The sequence below is a fragment of the Eptesicus fuscus genome, chromosome 21 (assembly GCF_027574615.1).
Source record: "Eptesicus fuscus isolate TK198812 chromosome 21, DD_ASM_mEF_20220401, whole genome shotgun sequence".
Classification (NCBI taxonomy): domain Eukaryota; kingdom Metazoa; phylum Chordata; class Mammalia; order Chiroptera; family Vespertilionidae; genus Eptesicus; species Eptesicus fuscus.
In genome coordinates this window covers 28913020-28933753 of record NC_072493.1, presented here as the reverse complement: position 1 = coordinate 28933753, position 20734 = coordinate 28913020, and the positions used below count along the sequence as shown (strand labels likewise).

General features: G+C 42.4%; 1 long non-coding RNA gene across 1 annotated transcript in view; it reads left to right on the top strand.

The window, feature by feature from the left end:
• Positions 1-20734, top strand: part of LOC129147714 (uncharacterized) — a 135318-nt gene that overhangs the window by 6411 nt on the left and 108173 nt on the right. The window contains exon 2 of the long non-coding RNA XR_008554982.1: positions 4140-4199. This is a non-coding gene — a long non-coding RNA (uncharacterized LOC129147714). The remainder of the gene's footprint in view (positions 1-4139; positions 4200-20734) is intronic.

The following is a 20734-nucleotide window of genomic DNA, read 5'->3' as shown; positions in this document are numbered from 1 at the left end:
CTTCCTTTTGAGTGATTCCATGAATGTCCATGTTATACTCCACCTCCTCATTCTCTCCTTACTGTCCACTCCCTCCAGTGTCCACTCCACCTAAGGGGTCCATACAGAGTAGAAGTGCATTTCTCAAGGTCAATTCATTTGTTCATTCAGCAAACTCATACTGGCTGCTGACTGCTTACATTGTTCTGTAATCAGCTAGTGGGATTAGTACAGATACAAATTAGGTGAGTCCTGCCTTTGAGATGCTTACATTCATGTCAGCCACTCAATGCAAGAGTAGCCCATGGAGGGGTGGTAAGACAAGGTGACATTTCACTGGCAAGAAGCATTGCTGTCACTTGAAGGGGTTGGAGTAGGTGTGGAAGTATTGGGAAAAGCAGAACAGGAAGAGAAAACATTGAATCTGAGCTTTGAAGGGTTTATCTAGATTCTAGGTGGAGATGGGTGGTGCTCACTCTGACCTAATTCCTGGTCTGGAATCAGAATGTCAGGGTTCAGCCCTAGCTGGTTTGGCTCAGTGGATAGAGTGTTGGCCTGTGGACCGAAGGGTCCCCAGTTCGATTCCGGTCAAGGTCACATGCCCGGTTTGCAAGCTTGGTCCCTGGTAGGGGGTGTGCAGGAGGCAGCCGATTAATGATTCTCTCTCATCATTGATATTTCTATCTCTCTTTCCCTCTCCCTTCCTCTCTAAAATCAATAAAAATATTTTTAAAAACGAATGTTAGGATTCAGGCTCCAGCCCCCACCCATGTTAGCATGAGACCTTGATCAATGGCCCTCCCTCACCTGGTTAAGCCCCTGTATCCTCATCTGTGAGATGGGTTATGAATAGTTCTGCCTGCCTGGTGATGCTGTGGAGATTCAACTATCTGCATGTAATGCTCTGGGCATAGTGCCCAGCAGAGTAAGTACTCAATCAATACCAGATGCTATTGCTATTAGCCATTCCTTGTGAGATAAGGGCCTTTCCTGATACCATTTGCTTTGAAAAGGAACCTAGGATCATATATTAAAGAGACTGAAATGAAGGGCATGATTGATCATTTTCCTAAGATGTAAACTTGCCTTGTAGCAAGAAGTAGGGAAAGGTGAACCAATCCCACATCCAAAGCCCTGTTAGAACTTCTTTATTCTTTCCTGGCTCTGGGGCTGGGTTTTCTTACTGTTATTACAAAAACATGGCCTGAAATATCTCTAGTTGAGGGGTCCAGAGCCCATAGGAACTGTCAAAACTGGGATTGGAACATAAATATAAAATGACAGACAGCTTTATGCACTATTAAACTTCACAGCTAGAATTTTTAAAGCAAATTATCATGTCAAATATTCTTGTTATGTTAAATTGGAAATGAAAACGACATATTTATTTGCTTAGATCGACTCATTGGAAGCAAAGTTAGGCTTTACTTTTTTTCTCTGCCAAATGCTTTGATGCACGCCTTTAACCAAATGGTTTAAATCTGAATATTAGTTAAAAATGTATCAACCACAGTGGGGTTGTCAGCCTTGTAAGGATTTTTTCCTTTCAAATGGGTCAATGGATAGAGATTTAAAATAGGAAAAAAAAATAGGAGCCAGAGGCTTTGATGTTTTTGGCCATCAACCAAGAAAATAATTTGCTCACCGTATAGGGAACATATAGGAGAAATGGGCTTACTTATGGGAACTTAGGCACCCCCTTTATGTGCCATAATCTTCAGGAGCATGTGTGGATGTTACCAGGGCTCGGGACTCACCTTGACGGCCACCAGATGTCACTGTTGAGTCACAGAAGCACAACCCCAGGGGCTAAGAATCCTTCCAGGGCAGGACTGTCCAGAAAACTTTACCTGACCAAACAGCTCATTCTTCCTTTCTTTTTTTCCTTTATTGATTAAGGTATTACATCTGTGTCCATATCCCCCCATTGGCCCCCCACCCGAAACCTGTTCATGCCCTCACCCCCCTGGTGTCTGCGTCCATTGGTTATGCTCATGTGCATGCACATAAGTCCTTTAGTTGATCTCTCCCTCTTACCCCCAGCTCATTCTTTATTTTAAATACCTGCTGAGCTCAGGAGCCCAGGGCAAGCTTAATTGAAGTCAGGAGAATCATTTAGAGTATGGAAGAAAACTAGGGCAGTGGGGGGAAATGCAGTATTTGCTTTTTCTGTATTCTTGAGATTCTCCTTGTCATTCAATCACTTCTGCACACCTGCTCTTCCCCCATTCACAACCAGAACTAGGCAGTAAATGCATTGAACTGGTTAGACCTGCAAAGTTGCAGAATGTCAGAGAAAGAAGGGCTCGTAGGGGTCATCTTGCACAATGTCCCAACTCAAGTGCAGGGGCACCAAGAGGGGAAAAAATTGCCAAGGTCATAGATAACTCTAGGCAGAGAATCTCTCATAAAGCTATTAAATGAAGGTAAAGGACAGTAGTTCTGGTGTGGTCCCTGGTCCAACAGCATTACTATCACCTGGAAGCTTGTCAGAAAAGCAAATTCGTGGTTTCCACCCAGACCTATTGAATAAGAAAGGCTGGGTTGGCACTCAGCAATGTGGTTTTCTAAACAACCCCTCCCTCCGCGGCCTAACCAGTTTGGCTCAGTGGATAGAGCATCAGCCTATGGATTGAAGGGTCCCAGGTTTGATTCCAGTCAAGGGCATGTACCTTGGTTGCAGGCACATCCCCAGTAGGGGGTGTGCAGGAGGCAGCTGATCAATATTTCTCTCTCATCGATGTTTCTAACTCTCTATCCCTCTTCCTTCCTCTCTGTAAAAAAAAAATCAATAAAATATATTTAAAAAAATAAAAATAAACAAGTCCCCCTCCCCCCCCTCACACCTCCAAAAAAATCCTGATTTGACTGAAGTATAAGATCTATTGTGAATGGGAGTAGGAGGGTTTTAGTTCCTACTTCCTTGTGCTATAAGAATCTCTCCAGGCTCTGGGCTCTGATGAGTACAACCAGTTCTCAGCTTCTCATTGGCATCTACACACTCCCTGGGAAGTGTGTCTCCCATGTAGATACTCTTGAGTAGAAAGACATTTGTCCTCCATGGTTCCCATTTTTTTGGACCCAACTTCCAGCTGTTGGGTGAGTTCACTTAGGGTGAATGGCTCCATTTTACCCAGGGGCAGCTAGAGCCTCATTTTCCCCTTTCTCCTTCTCTACTCTTATCCTCATTACATTTATTTTCTTTAGTCTCTCACATTTCTTCCTCCATTACAAGAGAGAGAATTTGGTATTATTGAGCATCTCCTATTTGCCAGGTGCTTCTACATATTCTTGGAATTCTCAAGACAAACCCTGGAGAATAGAGTTTGACCATCACCACATTTTTATAGGTGAGAAATGCTCCAGGTCACACTAATGAAAAAATGAATATGCAGGGAAGATTTCAATGGCTCTGCTTCAAGTTAATGGGGTTTTGTTTCCCTCCCAACCTCTCTTTGCATTTTAAAAGCACCTTCAAACCCAAACAGGGAGCCAGGTAAGAATTCCAGATTCCCCTGTCTGGAATTCAAGGGGGTAGGAGACATAAAAGAAGGGACCCCTTATGATTTCCTACAAGGTGTCCTCCCCAAATACAATCTATCTTCTATGCTTAGAAAATGGTTAGATCCTGGTTGGGTAGTCCATTGAAAGAAATATTGTTTCTTCATAGAGTCATTTTCCAGATATGTTCAGGACTACTTACTCTTCTCTGCCATGTGTTCTCCTTAGGGTTTAACCTCAAGTTAGATTAATCAAAGATTTCCTCTGCCAGATGACGTTAGAATGTCTTCTTTGCAATTTCTGGTGTTCTCCTATTCACCTTTGTGTTTTTCTTTTTAAAATATGTTTTTACTTATTTCAGAGAGGAAGGCAGAGGGGGAGCGAGAGAGAGAAACATCAATGATGAGAGAGAATCATTGATTGGCTGCCTCCTGCATGCCTTCTACTGGGGATTGAGCCTGCAACCCACGCATGTGCCCCTGATGGGAATCAAACGCAGGACCCCTCAGTCTGCAGGCCAATGCTCTATCCACTGAGCCAAACCAGCTAGGTCTATTCACCTTTGTTTTTATATACCACTTATATCATTTTGCTACCTTAGTTCTTAGGAAAATTTGGTGTGCCTGGAAAAATACTTAACCCTTTTCTTGCTTTTGCAGGGTCATCTTTTTGTTTTCTTATAGCAAGTGATACAGAGGGATCATGATGAAGTCACAAAGGTAAAGGTAAGCACACACTAATGACTTCCTGTAGCTTCTATCATTAGTTTTTCCTCCCTAGCAGACACATCTTTAGAGTTCTAGAACATTTATGTTGTTTTAAACTTAATCTCATTTTATGCTTTCCTCCCTCTTTTCGGGCTATTTCTTTGTGGTATAAGATTTAATTCTGCTTTTTCATATATGAGCAAGAATTTCATTTCCCTTTATATTTAGGCACCCACTCAGCCTAACTTATCAGTGTGGTTATTCCCCCTGGGAGAACTGAGTGTTTATAAATACACTGCTCTCCTTCCTTTTTCTCCTTAGTTATTCCTAAGCTTTGGAGTCAGGCATGCTTGGGTTAAAATGTCCGCTTTGCCTCTTACTGAATTGTATGAACTTGAGTGAATAACTACCACTCTGAGTCTCGGGAATTGAGTCAGGCTCGGGAACACAGATTCAGAGTGTTGGGCCATTAGGATCTGGTGATGCCTCAGAGTCACTGCTGGATGATTTTGTGTGTCATACAAAGAGGGTGGGCTCAGATCTTCCCCAGGAAACTGGCATCTGAGGGGCAGTTTGGGGTGGTAGTGCATTGGAAGGAATAGTAACCGAGTACAGGGATGTTGCTTCCCTCTAGGTGAGACTTCTTGGGCCTAGCCTTTTCCTTCCCCTTTAGTTCTCCTGCATGGGTCCCATTAAGTCTCCGTCTTCCTTCTCTACCTCTTTCCATCCATCTCTCTCCCCAACTATTGTTTGGACCAGGACCTAATGGGCAGGGAATGCAACTGTTAGATTTGAGACACCTTGTATTTTGCATTGTGCTAAGTAAAGTGCTTGCTTTTTTTCCCTTTTGTCTTCAAGTGGAGTAGTTAAAAAAAAAAATCAACCTAAAAACCTATCAAGAATACCCATTTATTCCAAGATTTTTTCAGTTGGAAAGTATTGTCTGCTAAAAATGCACTATATTGGGTCTTGCTGTTTTTCTCACCAGCTTGTGAATTTGAATGGAGATAGGCAACTTAGTGTAGTTGTCTCACTATTTCCTATTCTGAGCATAGAGGTAAGTGCTTAATAAATATTGATCGATGGCTGATGAATGAATGGATTCTGGGGTTAGCTTATGTGATCTTGGGCAAGTCACTAAATACTCTGAGTCCATTTGTAGATAGTTGATAGTTATCTCTGAGTTTTAGGTCAGACTCTCTAGGAGTAGCTCCTGACTTGTGGATTCAGGTTCCTTATTAAGGGGTGCTCCTTCCCGGGAGGAAGTGGGGCAGTACGGGAAGGGAGAGGAAGCAGATCAAGGGAGTGATCACCGGCACAGTCTTGCAGAGGGGTGCTCCAGCCTGATCCTGCAGGGGAACGCCAGAGCATGGCTTAAACCTACTAGTGGTTTCTATCTGAGGCAATGGGGATGGGCCTTTCATACTCCTGCACCACAGTCACTGGCTAAGGACTGGGGTAGGGATGGTGAATGTAAATTCCCAGATACTTCCAGCTCTTCACCCATTTGGGCAAAGTGGTCATCAATGGCCTGAGTGAAGTGCTCCAAAAACATAGCTGCAAAGTCTGTGTATAAGAGTAGAAAGGAGGGGCACTGATATTATGGCTAACTTCTACCTCATCTACATATCTGATGTATTGGTATTAGATGAGAAAATATGTGGAAATACTTGAAAACTGTAATGGTCCATTCCAAAATAAATGGTGGTTTTTATATTCAATAAATTGTTAAAGAAAAGAAAAGTCTCATGCATCTAGAAAGACCCAGAAAAATTATGTTCACATTACTCTCATATTCTGGTTCATAAAGAGTCGCTCTTAGATAAAATTTCATGTCTTTTGAGAACTGGTAATCCAATACCAATTTTCAAAGAATTCTAATTTAAATTAACGCTACCACTACAGGCGAGACAATTTAATCTCTGTTTGATGCTTCACAAGGCATTTCCCAATCTTGTAAGGCCTCAGGGTCGTGATAATCATTGCTCAGTAGACAAGCACAACTGCATTTAATAGACTGGTTAGGAGAGTGGGGGAAATGGCATTTCCTCTTTGCTTTGTTATGGGAGAGGTGCTAGCTATTGTTATATTTATAAATGGCAAAACATTGGAGCTCTGTCAGTTTTGGGGACCCAAAGTTTTGATTTTCCTTTAATTATTTGGCTGAGACAGGCCAAGATGGGGACTCTTACATGACTTAGATAATCTCAGCTATAAAGACATAAACTCTGTGGTATGGATAAGTAGAATCTTGCTTAGCAGTTTCTCACTGTGTCTCAAACAAAAGTCTAGGGGTAGCTGTGCCCTAACATACACATTGTCTCCTGTATGGCACAATGATTATGTTTGAATTGTCATTCTAGTTGTTATTGCACATCATGTAGGGAACAGTGCATTTCCCACGGACTAGGGTGACCATAGTGAGTTTATCTTAAACTCTTCTATGAACTTATCCATTGTTTACTTTGTTCAAAGTACCCTTTCCTATCCACAATCATTTATTTTGAAATTATTTTTTTTCCTGTGGAAACATTGTTTTATTTTTTAATTTAATAAATCTTTATTGTTCAGTTTATTACAATTGTTCCTCTTTTTCCTCCCCATAGCTCCCCTCCACCAGGTTCCTGCCCTTACCTCCCCCCAACTGTCCTCATCCATAGGTGTACACTTTTTGTCCAGTCTCTTCCCGCAACCCCACTCCCCTTTTCCCCCGAGAATTGTCAGTCCACTCCCTTTCTATGCCCCTGATTCTATTATATTCACCAGTTAATACTGTTCATCAGAATTTTTATTCCCTTGGTTTTTAGATTCAGTTGTTGATAGATATGCATTTTTTGTTCATAATTTTTATCTTTATCTTCTTCTTCCTCTTCTTAAAGAATACCTTTCAGCATTTCATATAATTCTGATTTGGTGGTTATGAACTCCTTTAGCTTTTTCTTATCTGTGAAGCTCTTTATCTGACCAATTCTGAATGATAGCTTTGCTGGGTAGAGTAATCTTGGTTGTAGTTTCTTGCTATTCATCACTTTGAATATTTCTTGCCATTCCCGTCTGGCCTGCATAGTTTCTGTTGAGAAATCAGCTGACAATTGTATGGGTGCTCCATTGTAGGTAACTAACTGTTTTTCTCTTGCTGCTTTTAATATTCTCTCTTTGTCTTTTACTCTTGGCATTTAATTATGAGGTGTCTTGGTGTGGTCCTCTTTGGATTCCTTTTGTTTGGGGTACTGTGTGCTTCCTGGACTTGTAAGGCTATTTCTTTCACCAGGTGGGGGAAGTTTTCAGTCACTATTTCTTCAAATAGGTTTTCAGTATCTTGCTCTCTCTCTTCTTCTGGGACCCCCATAATTCTGATGTTGGTACACTTGAAGTTGTCCCAGAGGCTCCTTACACTATCTTCAAATTTTTGGGTTCTTTTTTCTTTTTGCTTTTCCAAAGGAGTGTTTTTTGCTTTTTGTATTCCAAATCTTTGACTTGATTCTTGCGATCCTCTAGTCTGCTTTTAGGTCTCTGTATAATATTTTTTATTTTAGTCAGTGTATGCTTACATACTAGATGATCCTTTTTCATATCCTTGAGGGTCTCGTTAAATTTATCAGCCTTTTCTAGGAAATTCTTGAAAAACCTTATAACTGTGGTTTTGAACTCTATACCCATTCATTTTCTTTCCTCCATTTCCTTCATTTGTGACCTGCCTCTTTGTCTCCACATTTTAGCTGCTTCCCTGAATTGATGGAGTAGCTTTGTGTGCTAGGTGTACTAGCAGGGCCCAGTGGCTCAGCCTCCCCAGTTACCTGAGGTGGACACTCTTTATGTGCCCCTTTGTGGGCTATGTGTGTAGTCTTGTTGTAGTTAAGCCTAGATTGTTGTTAGTATCACTGGGGGGAGTTGACCTCCAGGCCAATTGGCTGTGAGAATCACCTGTGTCTCCGCTGGGAGAGCTTCTGTGCTCAGCTTGGATGGGGTGGAGTCTCAGGGTGGAGCAGACAGTCTTGGTTTCCCATCAGCCCCGCCCTAAGAGGTCCCTGTGTCTCAGTGTCCTGCGGCAATGGCTGCACACACCTCTGAGAGAAGGCTACTCTTGAGTTTCGCCCGCTGCCAGATAGTCCAGTTTCTCCCCGAATGAGTCTGGGTATCCAAAGTCTCACCTGGATCTGGATTTCAGTGCAGTCAGGAGGTTTTGTTTCCCTCCCGAATGAGAAAGCTAGCCGCACGCTTGCTGCCCACCCTCTCTGCGTGCGCGGATCTACGCACCTCTGTCCTCCACAGCTCTTCTGAGTCTCAGTGTCCTTTTCTCTTTCCTTCTAGTTGTAGAGTTTCCACTCAGCCAGCTTTCTGGTGGTTCTGGACGATATCTGCTCTGTCTTCCAGTTGCAGTTTTGAAATTGTTGTGTGAGGCAGCAGGATAGGTGTTTACCTATGCCACCATCTTGGTTTCTCGAAATCACATTATTGATATATTTTTGAGATCCTGTCACATCTCCTATATTGTGATAGATATATATGGGGATGCAAGAAAAATAAAAGACCTCAAAAGCTGGGGAAAATATGAAGAGGAAAAAAAGAAGGAACATTTAGGAATGTAAGTCAGAGAAGGGACTAGAATAGGAAAGACCCAACCTTGGGCTCATTTACATTTCACGAAGACCAGAGACATTCCTGCAGAATATTCTAAGATTTCTTAAGCTTTTGTTATTGCATGTTTGTTGTTTTCATTTCCTCTTCTTTCCTAGTCGTAAGTGGTTGGCCATAAAACCAATACCTTCATTGAATTCTTCCTGAATCATTTGTCATATATTCTCTGTAGGCCTGGCATTATACTGAGGCTGTGATGGTGACTCAGACCAGGCCCTAAAGGTGTCTGAGTTTAGCAGGGACTAGATATATCAATAATAAAGTTGCCCAATCAGAGAGAAAAGCCAAGGGCCATGAGAGTAGAGAGGAAGGGGGCAAAATGGAAGAGGGTGAGAGATTACTCTTATTCAGCAACCCTAGTGAGTGCAGACCCCACCCTGGGTAAGCAGGGAACAACAGAGGAGAAGAGCAGAGCCAGCTGACTCCTAAAGGCAACAGACAGAAACAGGTCTGGCTGTTGCCTTGGAGAGAACCAATACACTTCCTGTTGAAAGCCTCCGTGGGATCATGTGACTAAGGAGGCAGTGCCATTTGAGTAAGAGATTGCGTATACAAATGGACAGACCATATATAAGAAGAGAACTCTGCCTATAACCTCTGCAGCAATTGGCTTAATGATGGCCAGTTTCCCTAATTTTGACCTTGTTTCCAACTTAGGACCAAAACAGAGAAAGTCAAATCTGCTCCCCTACCCAATTGCATAGGACACTTTGCTTCATTTAACCCACCCACAACTTCCCAGGCCAACAGCCTTCAATCAAGCATAGATGAAGTTTTCCCATTTTTCACTATAAAGCTTTCCCACTCCCATGCCTTCCTTTGAGTCTCTGGCAAATGCAAGTGATGGTGGTAATAGCAAGCCCTGTTTGGTTCTTCATTTATTTCCACAATTATTGATAAAGGGTATATCGAAATATGAACACAAGTGCTGATATCCACTAACCACTAAATAAATGTTCTTTCTGATGGAGCACACCCTACCTTTCCAGCAATTTGCTTGGAGCATAGCCTTCTTTCTTCCAAGTTGCTAAACACCTTGGTCGAAGGCAGAACAGACCTTCATAAAATCTGTTACATTCATTCTAGGGAAGGGCATGTGCAGCCTTGAGGATCCCTGAGAGTTTGATGGGATAGCAGGTGAGCTGTAATGGCAGGGACAGGACCACACTTCAGTCCAGCTCAATGACACTTTCAAAAGCTTTACAGAGAATAGACCAAGGAGGGGGAAAAGATGGCTTTCAAAGGCAGAAATCTGGTTCCAAGTCAACAGTGCTTTCACCCCCTCCAAGTGTGCTTTGTGTTAATAAAGTTCCTGATAAGCTGTGTACAAATCACACTTCTGTAAATTGAGTCTCAATTCCCCCATGATTTACACTTTCATTTAAACGCTGATTTATCATCATTTCTTCCCCTGGCAACCATCCTTACGAATTGCCTCTTAATTCTAGCCTCCTTGGCAGATAATTAACGAGCTCTTAATACAGCTTATGGGCACTGGAGGGAATGCACTATTTAAAGATGCCTTTCAGGAGATTTTTTTTTTGTGTGTGGTAAAGTGAAGAATCCCATTGTTAAGCAATAAATAAATAAGTAAATAAATAAATAAAATTAAAAAATCATGAGCATTTGGCAAATATTGCCCTTTTGAACCTGTGGACTGACTGTTCAAAGGCAGATCAAGAAATTTGCTTGAATCAGGACACGATAGCCTAGAGCAGCGGACGCCAACCTTTCGGACTTCATGGACCACCAGTGGTCCACAGACCACCGGTTGGCGATTGCTGATCTAGAGGTTTAGCTACCCAGCAGTTTTTGAAAGTATTCAGGGTGGGTAAGAGGGTCTTATTAAAGCTTTTTATTAATTAATTGATATTCTTTCATTTGCTCATTTGCTCAACAAGTACTTATTGAACACTTGTTATATGCTAGGCTCTGGGGATATAATGGTGAGCACACACACACATGGCCACTGTGCTTGTGGCGCTGCTTGCAGCTTGTTGGGGGAGACAGATAATGAGCACATAGTTATGCAGATAATTAGTTCACTGTGTTTTTGATAAATGCTGCCAAGGGACCAAGGAGGGAGGCTAATGAGGCCTGAACTAGTTTTGGGGAGGGAGAATGGCCAGGGAATTGACAGTTAAGCTGAGCTCTGAGGATAAGTTAGAATTAACCAGAAAAAGGGCACTCCAGTTCATAATTGAATGTGCAAAGGCCCTGATTAGAGAAATAGTTAAGCCCTTTTGAGGGCCTGGGAGAAAGACTCTGGGTGGAACTGAGTGATGAGGCAGAGAATGGAAAAAGATAAGCCCATGAGATAAATGTGGGTACAATGGTGTCAGTTCTTATGGAGTTAAGGATTTTGAATTGTATCCTTAGAGCAATGAATAAATTACTGACAGTTCCAGGCAGAAGAGTGACATGCTCGAATGTCACTTTTAGAGAGAGGTACCTTGTCTATGCTGTGGGAAATGGATTGGAGGAGGTAAGAAAGGGATCAGGAGGACCCGTTATGAGCCCATAGCCTTTGTTTAGGATAAAAGAAGTGGTGTTCACTGGTGGTTTTTATCAAGCACAGCTTGCAGGAGAACTGGGTACTGAGTATTAGGATTCAACTCAGCCCATTTCACAGAAAAGAGAGATCCAGTAATCCAAGAACTATTAGAGGACTGGATTCTCCCAGGAATAGGAGCTCATTCCTGAGTGCAGCATCTTCATTCAAGCCCTGGGCTCTATGGCAGGGCAGTCCTTGCTTCCTCAAGGGGCACAGATGCCAGCATCACCTGACAGCCTGCTTTGAAGTTTTCTAGCAGGCTTTGGAGAGAGGGCTTTTCTCAAGAATTCTGACTTGGAATTGGGATCACGAAATGTGGTCTCTCTAAGTTTGATAAGGAGAATCTTCCAAATGCAATCTCCAGTCTTCAAGTGAATGTCTCAGGGTCTAGGGCCCCCAGAGCTGGTCTTCATATCGTCTCTATCAGACACCAGCCAAGAGTTCTCAACAGTCCATGGGCAATGGAGTTCTTAGGGGAGAAGCCTCCTCAAAAGACAGGTTCTTAGATTCTGTTTCCAGGGATTCTGTATCAGTCTATCAGGTTTTGTCCTGGAGTCTGCATTTCATAACAGGATATAAATGCTTCCTCCCCCTTGTTTCTAATGAGGATAGTTTTTAAATCACTTTAAAGTTCTTGGAACTCTTTTTCTGACAATTTAGGCTTCCAGGGTGCTGGGTTGCCTGAGCTCAAGAAAACATGATCTCTCATTTCAGGCAGTCATTAACACTTAAAGGTTAGAGACAGGATGGGATTCTTAAATTGGGGGATGATTTGGGAGCCAAGACTGAACCTTCCTGTTTCCTCAAGTTGCCTAATTTTGAGAATTGTCCAGATCCCCATTATTCTACAGAGAATTCTGATTCAGTGTGGCCTTACCACCAGGGAGTTTGTGGCTTTAGCAGGTGACTTGGGCGATCCTTTTGATCAGGCTGGGTTGGGGACCTTAGTCCTGGAAGCTTCTTAGGCAGTTCTGGCCCTCCAGGCTTCAGAGAGCTTCAGGTGTTCTTGGGGTGGGAAGTGGGGGTCTCAGGAAACCTTGGGTGTCCTTAGCTTCTTTGTTTCTGAGAATTCTGCTGTGTCTCCCGGCTTTGCAGCCAAGCCAAGGGAACAACCTGTGGAGCTCAGGATATCCAATTGAAATGCATCACCCACTGCATTTCAGCAAACCTCAGTAGTTTCAAAGTTTCATTAAGTGCAGAGGGCTGTGTGCATTCAGTGTCTGGTGGAACCATTGAACTAGGGGCAGCTGTTTTGATGGGCTTCTTGGGGACAAGGGAGCAAATTCCTTCTTACATTTGAGTTCCTGGGAAGCAAAGTGAAGGATCCCTTGAATCAGATCTGCTCTAGAGATGTATCTGAGTATGCTCCCAGTTTTACCCTTACTAGTCAAGGAACTGTGTAGGGAAGGTTTGGGGAACTAGGAACAAGTGAGTTGGAGTTTGTTCATGAAGCTTGAGTTAAACTCTGAGGCAATTGCTACAATAAAAAAAAAAAACACAAAAAGTGGTTTTTGTTTATTTGTTCGTTTGTTTTTTAAAGCCAGGCTAATTGAGTCAGAATCTCTGTTGGGGCATGGGGCGTGGGGAGCTGATATATTTTTGAAAGCTTCCCTGGTTATTATAATGTGTAGGTTATGCATTAGCACAGGCTATGAAGGTCTATGAGCTTGGAGTGACAGAGACCATCTTAAGTGTTGTGGGGCTCAAAGGAGGCAGGTGCAGTATTTGGGGGCTCATGGATGGGGATAGGGCCAGGCTGGGATTTGATAGTTTTGCCAAAGGTTAGAACGGATACTTCTTATTCAGTTCATCCACTGTGTCAAGCATACAGCTGCATAGCCATCACCAGACCTACTCCTCAGAGAAGAGAACTGTGGCTATACCTTGGCATGGATGCCCGGCAGGCTTCCTGTGTGGCAAGGACTTTATTTAGGAAAGGCCTCTGCCTTCTCTTCTCTCATCCACTTCCTCCAGCCTGTGATTTGGCTGCCTAGTAGGACCCATTAAGCAATCTGGGCTCAGACCCTTGGTGGGGAGTCTGGAGTCTACAGAATTCCTGGGGCTGAGAGGTTGCAGCTCCCAGTGCTTCTGGATTTCTTGGCAGCCCAAGCTGGGGAAGGCATCATTAGCAGCCTAAGGGGGCTGTCCATAAGGCAGGTAGAGAGCTACTTAGTGGAAGAAGTGAAGTGACAAATGCTGCTGGTCTAAGATGTGTCCTCTGAACTTAAGTGTCAATACATGTCTCTGGATAATGTGTGGGCTAGCAGAGGCAGGGCATGGCTGGGGGGTGTGGAGGGAAGCAGAGGGGTGGAGGGCATATGTGGAGAGCATCTGTGGGAGGTGAGCTCCTTTTTTGATTTTGTGATGAGTCAACTGACCTTTGTGATTGCTGCAACAGTGGGAAGGGATGTCGACTGATAGTTTGGGACTCTGCTTTGCTGTTGAGACCAACTGAGCTTTGGACTCTGACCTGTTATCACCTGAACAGAAGTTTACTACTAAGTTGGAGACTGAAGAATCTCAGATCCATTCTCCTTCAGTTCTGGTGGCTTTCTTTGGCTCTGGAGTTAGATTAGTTCAACAAAATATCTTTATTAAATAAATATTTTTTGAGCACTTACCGTGTGTCCAAAACTGTTCATGGTCTTGGAGATTTATCAGTGAATAATAGATAAGAATATGCTCTCATGGGAAACAGACACTAATCATAAACTGATCAAGTGTAAGTCCTGCAATGATGTAGAACAGGACAATGGGATAGAGTATACATGGGACAGGGGCATTGGAGAACTGAAGATGAGAAGAAGATAGCCTTAGGAAGATCTGGGCAAAATGTGATCCAGGTAGAGGGAGCAGTTGTTTTGAAGGTCTCGAGGCAGGAACACGCTTGGAGGCTTTGGGGAACAGAGAGCGTGCTGGTGGGGCTGAGGTGAATGGAGCTGGGAGCAAGAGTGCAGAGTACAGTAGGAAGGAAAGACCAGATTATGTATCAGTAGAGCTTGATGTGTATACACACACACACACACACACACACAAATCTGAAATCTGTAGGCTGTCAGACTGCATATTCTTGGGCAGGAGTTGATGCTGCAGTTTAGGGGTGGGATTTCTTCTTCAGTTTTGCTCTTAAGGCCTTTTAACTGATTAGATGAGGTCTGCCCAGATTACCTAGCACAATCTCTTTTACTTAAAGTCAAACTGAGTGCAGATGTTAGGCATATGTACAAAATACCTTCACAGAAACATATAGACCAGTGGTTCTCAATCTTTCTAATGCTGCGACCCTTTAATACAGTTCCTCATGTTGTGGTGACCCCCAACCATAAAATTATTTTTGTTGCTACTTCATAACTGTAATTTTGCTACTGTTATGAATCATAATGTAAATACCTGTGTTTTCCGATGGTCTTAGGTGACCCTGCTAGCGGTTCTCAACCTGGGGGTCACAACCGCTGCTGTAGAGCCTAAGACCATCGGAAAACACAGATATTTACATTACTATTCATTAACAGTAGCAAAATTACAGTTATGAAGTAGCAACGAAAATAATTTTATGGTTGGGGGTCACCACAACATGAGGAACTGTATATTAAAGGGTCTCGGCATTAGAAAGGTTGAGAACCACTGATATAGACTAATGTTTAATTGAATAACTGGATACTATAGCCTGGCCAAGTCCACACATAGAACTAGCCATTATAAGGGAGCTGGCAGGAGGCCCACATCCTGGGTTGAGACTGGTGCTTTGGGAGAAGTTGGGCCACACTGGAAGAAAGGTAGAACATGATAGTGGACTGTCTGGGGCAGGGTCTGGGCAGCCCTGGGTGGTGCAGAAAGAAGTGGAGCTTCCTGTTAGTGGCTGGCAGCCCAGGGAATAGTTCCAAGGTGAATGGAAGGCTACTGGCTGGCAGGGGAGCAGGCAGGCATTGACAACTGTAATCTCAGGATCCTCCCTCATTATTCATAATTCCAGAGCTAGGTTAATGTTGGTGTGGCTTCCTGTTGTCCAGGGATGGAAAGTCAAAATTTGATCAATATCTTGCCTTAGGGATTGGTATAGAGTGATTCTAATGAAGATTAAAAGGAAGAATGTTGACAGATAACCTTGTATTTGTGTGTAGAGCTCTCTGAAAAGCCCAGACATTAAAAAAAGCATATTAACAGTAGAAAAAGTGACAAAGGACTAAAACACAAACACCAAACACTTATCCCTCAATTCAGAAAAATGGCCCTGAACTTAAAGAATCATGCTGGCTTTTGGGTATTGGGTACCTGCTATATACCAGGAATTCTGCTAAGCAGTTTGCTTACATTTCCTCATTTAATATTAACAACAAATGCCTGATGTAGATATGATGATTTCTCCCATTAGAGAAAGGGAAATTGAGGTTCTGAGAGGTTAAAAACGTCCCCAAGGTCATATGGTTACTACACAGTAGGTCTGGGATATAAACCCATGTTGGTCTGACTCTAGAGCCAGCGCTCCTAACTGTGTCACTTAATTTAAAACACACATGAGCCAAAGCTTGAGAAAAATACTAAAGACAACTAAAAACAGCTTTCACTTCCATTTGTGGGGCGGGGTGGGGGGGAATGGATGACCAAGGAAAGGACTGCTTGGGGAGATTTTAACAGATGAAAGAGAAAGCAGAACTCCTCGATTGCTCTTTGAATTCTGACTTGTCTACCAGAGAGAATGATCTTGCTCTTGGGGGAAAAAAGAAGAAAAAAGTGGAAGGAGTCAGGGCTCAATGTAGATGTGAAGGCAGGAAGCCAGCACAGTTCATAGACATAAGCTCCGTTCTCCAGGATTAGATGAATTTAATCTTGTAGGTCTGTTGGAACTTCCAAGCTTGAAATTTATGGTGCTGGTTGCTATAGGATTCAGAGATGCTACTTTTGAAACTCCCCTTCCTTTTTGTCTGGTATCTTCTCAATATTTATGACACTCAGACAGGCAGAGTTTTTTTCTTCTCCACATCTATTTCTTAAGAGCCCTTTGGCATAAGAAGCATATGTTAAACATGGAGGGCATTTACCACATATGTGGCAAATTTCTTAACAAGCTAAGTATTTGAGCACTATCAAGAATGGTGTAGCAAAAATAATGCTGTGTAACATGTCTTATATAAGGCTAATATGCAAATTGTCTCCTTGGGAGTTCAACCGCTCGCTATGATGTGTGCTGACCACCAGGGGGCCATGTGGAATGAAGGAAGGCCCTGGCCAGCAGCCAGCAGCTGGGGGAAAGAAGGCCCCAATCAACCCTGAATGCCGACCAGGCCTAGGGACCTACCCATGCACGAATTTTGTGCCCCGGGCCTCTAGTAATGAAAAATAAGATTTTATTGCTCATGTGTTTTGAGCCAGGTGGGGACAGGCTGGGTGGCTTTGCTGATCTTGGCTAGGCTCGCTCACATGTCTGGGGTACCCTGAGGTGGGGATTGACTGGATAGTTTAACTTAGGCAGGGGAAACCAAGGCAATAAAGTTTGCCATTGATTTCTCACTTTTGCCCACTAGTCTGGGTGTATTCTCATGATGGTGGCAAAGAGCAGAAGCAGAAATAACAAGACCTGAGGGCCTGTACTTAGAACTAGCACACAGCACTTTAGCTTCATTCTGTTGGCCAAAGCAAGTCACAATTTCAGCCCAGACTCAATGGGTGGGAAGATAGACTCCACCTTTTGAGCAATAGGAACTGGAAAGTCACATGGCAATGGGGTCATGAATGCAGTTGATCTCCCACAATTACCTGCTTTGTGCCAAGCATTGCTTTGGGGGTGTAAAGAGTAAACAGTCATGTCCCTGCACTTGGATTTTCTGGTTTAGTGACGCTAGTACTGTCAATACTGGGTCATTCCCTAGGCTGGAAAGTGAAGTTTTGGCTAATGCATGAATTTCTAATGTGTTCTTGATCCATGCTGGACACATCCTTTTTACTGTGTGATGCTCATTTATATCCCTATGGCTGACAGTACCAAATAGTTCTCTAAAGAGTAAAGCTAAAACCCTCTGAGACTTGTCCTAGTAAACATTTCTACTCAGCAGTTGCTGGCCAGTCTCATTATTTTTTTTAGAACTGCCAGAGAAGAAGGAGAAATTCCTTGGTGTGTATGAGCAGGGTGAGGGAGGTGAGGGTGAGATAAGAAGAATGCCAGGAAGACATAGCCAAAGTCAGTAACGCAGATCTCTTATTCCTTCAAAGATACACCAGTGAATAACACCACTGATTCTCTCATTTTATGTTTTCTTGATTGTAACACAATTGTCAGCAATCTTCATTCTAACTTCACAAGAATAGCAACCCTTCTGCTTACTTCTCGCTATATGCCAAATGCCTTGCATTGAGGCACATGGTAGACATTCTTTAAAAAAATTGTTTGTTGAATAGAAGAAGGAGGGGTGACTAAAGACAGGGTGTTGACAGAATTTGAAGTTTTTGAAAGAGGAAGAAGGTTGTTTTAGATACTACCAGCCAGTGAATTTGACATTAATGATTGGCACAATCCCAGACTGAATTATTAAACAGCTGGCTTATGAGGCAGTGGAAAAAGAAGCTGGGTTCACTGGGACCCAGAATGGGTTCACCAAGAACCGGTCATGTTGAATCAACTCTACTTACTTTTATGATCAGATTATTGTACTGTTATAGCAGCCTTGAACATGAAGTGCATGCTACCCAGCAAGGTGGTTGGAAAATATTTTATAAAACTCCCATAGTAAACAGGGTGAAACGTGGGTTGGATGGGTGAACAGGTTGATTTGTAACTGAATGTTTATATGTGATCCTCTACTAATGTCGTTTTTTGGGAGGGGGTAAAGGAAATTTTTCCACCAGCACCTTGAAGGACTCTCTTCTCCTTATCTTGTTTGCATTTACCAATGGCTCTGATACAGTTGTAGTGGGTGAACTTGTTAAATTTCCAAATGATTCAAAGCTGGAAGGAAGGATGATGGAGTAAGGATTCCATATTATGCTGACAGACCAAGATGATGGGCTGAAACTAAAAGATTAATTTGAATAGAAATACATTTATAGCTTAGATGGGATCTTGAAGAGAAATTTGCAAGGGTATGAGATAGCAGAGCCCCAGCTTAACAATGCACAGTCAATTAGAGCCAATTCTGTAACATATGGATAAAAAACTCTATGCCTACGCTGAATTAATAGAAGCAGGGTGTTAAGATCAAGGGAGATTATAGTCCCCGTGTCTCCTGAATTTATCAGACCAACAACCATTCAATAAAACATTTATTAAGTACTTCTCTGTATCAAAGTCTTAGCCAGGCACTTGTTAAATAAACTGGAATGAGTTATAAGGAATTCCTATCTTTAGACATATGAAAGCCCCTGGCTTAGAGATGGACACTCAGCAGGTGCTATACAAATGCCAGGATTCACAATATGGCCCATGCGCTTGTTTATAGCCTGTGAGGTCAGTTTGCCTTTTACTCTTTCATGATTTCTAACTCCCAACCTCTTATTACAAGTAAATAGATTTATTTTGATTTTTTCTTGCATTAAACAGCATTCCTTTAATGGCTCATTTGATAAGACCAGGGCTCTGTGTCCATTCCTGTTCGTCCTTTTATCTCTTTTCTCTTTAGATGTTGGTGTTACCCTCTTCTACTTCAGAGAGCTTCTTCCATGTTTTTGTGGAAAATGGTCAGAAGGAGCTTAAAATTATATTATTCGTATGGTTCATAGTCTTAGAGCGAGAGAGAGGCCTTCTCTTAGTGTTCATATATCATAGGAAACGCTGCTTGGCCTGAGTTAGGTTATGTGATCACTCTTGAACTGGATACTTTTGAATAATGGTTATGGTAAGGTGTGTGTGTGTGTGTGTGTGTGTGTGTGTGTGTGTGCACGCGCACACACACACGCTGGGGGGGAGTTGTGACTCTTTGACTGGAAAGTTTATTTCCATATAAACCACGTAGAATTTCCCACAGAAAAGAGCAGGGGTTTTATACCCAGAAAAATGGGTAAATCTTTAAATGCATTAACCAGTCCTGAATTAAAAAGGAGAGTGGCTGTGGTTCCTTTTGATCAAGCATTATTATGTTAAGACTAAAGCAGGTGATAGCTCAGATTCAGGCTGAGATTTGTTGCTGCCTTTTCAGCTTGAGCTTGGAGTTTGTATATTTTACCTCTCTTTTTGTGTTATTTGGATGTGTAAAGGAACTTCCTGGGGCAGACTGAAGTCCTCTGGTGAAAAATCTAAAGGAGGAACACAGTAAGATGTCCTGGTAATTTTCGAGGAATAGACCAGGGAGAAGTAGAAAAAGATACACTCATTTTCAACTCAGTTCCATTCCTGTCTTGCTTGCTGTGGCTGCTCATTTTGAAGACTTTCAGCCTCACTTGACCTTGGCTGATGGAGTAGCTGGAGGACCTTTTGTGAGGGTATGTACTCCTCCTGCGAATGGACAGGGAGAATGGATTGCTGGCTCTAGAGAAACTGATGCTCAGACTAATTTGCACACCAGGATCCCCAAGGCCTTTCCAAACCATCACGTCCTCTATATCTTGTTTACCTGGGATGAAAAGGGAATGCTGGAATGGGCACCCAACAAAGTTATTAATCTTGATGTCATCTGTTTGGGCTGTGGACTTCACTTTAGTGCTTGAGAGCTATTTTGCAGAAAATATTCAATCCTAATGATGTTTACTGTGACGGATGTTAGAATGGGTGAGTTCTGTAAATGTTGTCAAGACAGCTGGCCCCTGGTTGGAAGTTATTTGGTTTCAGGAAATTGGCCTTCAAGGAAAAGGTCACCACAGATTATACACAAAATAAGTGAGCCATGGGAGGTTTGGAGTGATAATTTGTATTCCACCCTAGGTCCACAAATGCCATCTTTTTATTTATTTATTCTGCCTCCATGAAAAGCTACATCATTTGCCTTTCCATTTATCTATGAGATAGTAGGACAGTAAATCCACTGCAGTTTTCCTACTATAAATTCTAAGAATCCATCGTGTCTCCTTCTCCTCAACCCTGAGATGCAAGTTAGGATCAGATGTTTTCATATTTTACCTAAATATAGGTAGGTATTTTATGTATTTACAGATATATAATATTTATAGATTTATATAAGTGCATAACATATATTCAATTGATATGTTAATACATATATGCATTTAAAATTATATTTTATATATTTTAAACATGCAGCACATAATTTCTCTCCTTGCAACCTTGTGAGATAGACCCTCATTTTTACAGATGAAGAAACAGAAGAAATTTGGTCACTTTCCCAAGGTCACTGTGTCATGTCAGAGTTCTCATTTGCAAATAATAGAAACCAATTCTGATTAATTTCAGCAGAAAATAAATTTATCAGTATGG